Raw genomic sequence first — 2,500 nt, 5'->3', positions numbered from 1 at the left:
CACCAACTTTCGCAGCCGTTGGCAGCAGATGGCCCTCCCACGTCAGGTGTCGTTCAAGCGCCGCCACTTCGTGTCGTGCCTCCCCCAGGTCTGCGTCGGTGGTGGTGGTCTCGAGCTGCAACAGGGTGAGGAGCCTGCCCCGCCTCAGGGTTGGCCCTATCCAGCGGGCTGATGGAATCCCAAGGCCCCCATGGGCAATTGGAGCGTGAAAGTAGCCCAAGGGGGTGTCGGCTGGGAGGCGGAACCATCTCCTCACGGCGGCTCGGACGCAATTGTCCATGGCCTTGAGCGCACCGATGCGGGTGCGACTCAGTGCTAGGCCATGATACAGGCCCGGGAGAAGGACCTCACGAAGTGCAAAGAGCCGCTGCTGCGGCTTCAGCGGCGCCCGCGTGATGATCGACAGCTGCTCCTCGATGTGGTGCCTCGGATGGAAGAGACACCGCCCAGAGGAGGAGAACTGCAGTCCCAGGTAGCGGAAGGTCTCACCCACTCCCAACGCCGGCATGGTGGTTTCGCCGGCCGTGAAGGTGACGCTCGCATCCACTTTTACTTTCTTCTCGCGGCCGGACGCCACGAGTGCGAGGGTGAGACACTTCCGCGGGTTAACCCGCAGCCCCAGCTGGTCGAGGGCTGCCACTGCTGCGTTAATAAGGGACTGCAGGCCCCCCCTCGTGGAGGCGAAGAGCAGGATGTCATCCGCGAAGGCCGCCGCGTTCGTCTGGCGGCCCAACACCTTGACACCTACGTGAGAGGGCAGTTGACCTAGAACATAATCAACAGCGAAATTGAACAGGAGAGGGGACAGAGGATCTCCTTGCCGAACACCTCTTGCTGGCCGCACGGCCGGGGACTCGTCGCCACCCCCCGCAATTACCGTCGTGCTGTCCGCATAGCAGCCCTCGACGTAGTCAATGAATTCGTCCGGCAGACCATGGGCTTTAAGCACAGGACGCAAAGCCGCATGGTCCAACGAATCGAACGCCTTGGACACATCGAGGGATGCCATGAACACAGAACGACAGCGGCGGACGGCGCCGACGAGTATCCGGTCGAGGAGGAAAGTGTTCTCCAGCATCCCATCCCTTGGGATGAAAGCCCGCTGACGTTCGTCCACAGCACACATCTGCATAAGGCGAGTCGCCAGAACCTTATGGAAGGTTCTGGCTAGCACCGAGCAGACGGTGATGGGCCGAAAGTCAGCGGGGGATGCTGGGGCGGCTGTCTTAGGGAGCAAAGAGGTCCTGGCTCGGAGGAGGGAAGGGGGAAGCTTGCGGGTAAGCAGGAAAAGGTTTAGGAGTTTGGTGGTGACCTCCGCTGGAAGGCGGCGCAGCTGCACCGGCGAGAGGCCGTCAGGGCCGGCAACGGAGCCTCTGGGCGGCAAGGCGGCCGCAACCTCTTCTGCAGTGATCGGCCTCCATAGGCGCTCAAAGTCAACAGACTCCGAGCGCGGGAGAAGCCGATCGGGAATGGAGCCAGCGTTGGAAGGTGGCTCTGTCGTGAAGAGGCTGCGCCAGAAGTCCACCAGCCCTGGGATGTTCGACGGCGGCTGGAGCAGGGTGCCATCCAGGAGGCCACGCACGCAGCGCGCGCGATTCTTCCTGAAGGCATCCTGACATCTGGCATATTCCCACCGGCGGCGCTTCCGCTTGGAGAGCGGAGGGCCACCACCAGACCGCAGCTTGGATGGCGGGCGCGACGTCTTCCTCTTCCTTGCTTCTGCTTCCTCAGAGCCGACAGCTCGGAGGGCCTCAGGCAGCCCAGCCGCGACCACTGCCAACGGCGTACCCGGCCCCAAACGCACAAGGTCGTCCAGGGCCGAGAAGCGCGCGGCCGACCGCGGCAGGCCGGCGAGGTGCCTCCATATGGCTGCGTCGACTACAGATGTTTGTGGCGGGCGCTCAAGCTCCGGCGGAGAGGGTGGCCCCTCCGGCAGCGACTCCGGGACGGGTGAATGGCGCAGAGAGTCATAGTTACTCCCGCCGTTTACCCGCGCTTGCTTGAATTTCTTCACGTTGACATTCAGAGCACTGGGCAGAAATCACATTGCGTCAACACCCGCTAGGGCCATCGCAATGCTTTGTTTTAATTAGACAGTCGGATTCCCCCAGTCCGTGCCAGTTCTGAGTTGATCGTTGAATGGCGGCCGAAGAGAATCCGCGCACCCGCGCGCCCCCGGAGGAGCACGCTAAGGCGGACGCGGCCTCGCAGCAAGGAAGATCCGTGGGAGGCCAAGGCACGGGACCGAGCTCGGATCCTGCACGCAGGTTGAAGCACCGGGGCGCGAACGCCGCGCAGGCGCGCGCATCCTGCACCGCCGGCCAGCACGAGGCCGACCAACGGCGAGAGCAGACCACGCCCGCGCTAAACGCCCGCACTTACCGGCACCCCTACGGCACTCACCTCGCCCAGGCCCGGCACGTTAGCGCTGACCCACTTCCCGACCAAGCCCGACACGCCCCGATCCTCAGAGCCAATCCTTATCCCGAAGTTACGGATC

The 2,500-nt window shown here is 63.8% G+C and overlaps 1 pseudogene; it reads right to left on the bottom strand.

Moving 5' to 3' along the window:
• LOC126430586 (large subunit ribosomal RNA) overlaps positions 1-2,500 on the bottom strand; it is a 7,168-nt pseudogene that overhangs the window by 2,327 nt on the left and 2,341 nt on the right.

This window comes from Schistocerca serialis, unplaced genomic scaffold (assembly GCF_023864345.2).
Source record: "Schistocerca serialis cubense isolate TAMUIC-IGC-003099 unplaced genomic scaffold, iqSchSeri2.2 HiC_scaffold_1051, whole genome shotgun sequence".
NCBI lineage: Eukaryota > Metazoa > Arthropoda > Insecta > Orthoptera > Acrididae > Schistocerca > Schistocerca serialis.
This window is presented reverse-complemented; position numbering and strand designations above follow the sequence as displayed.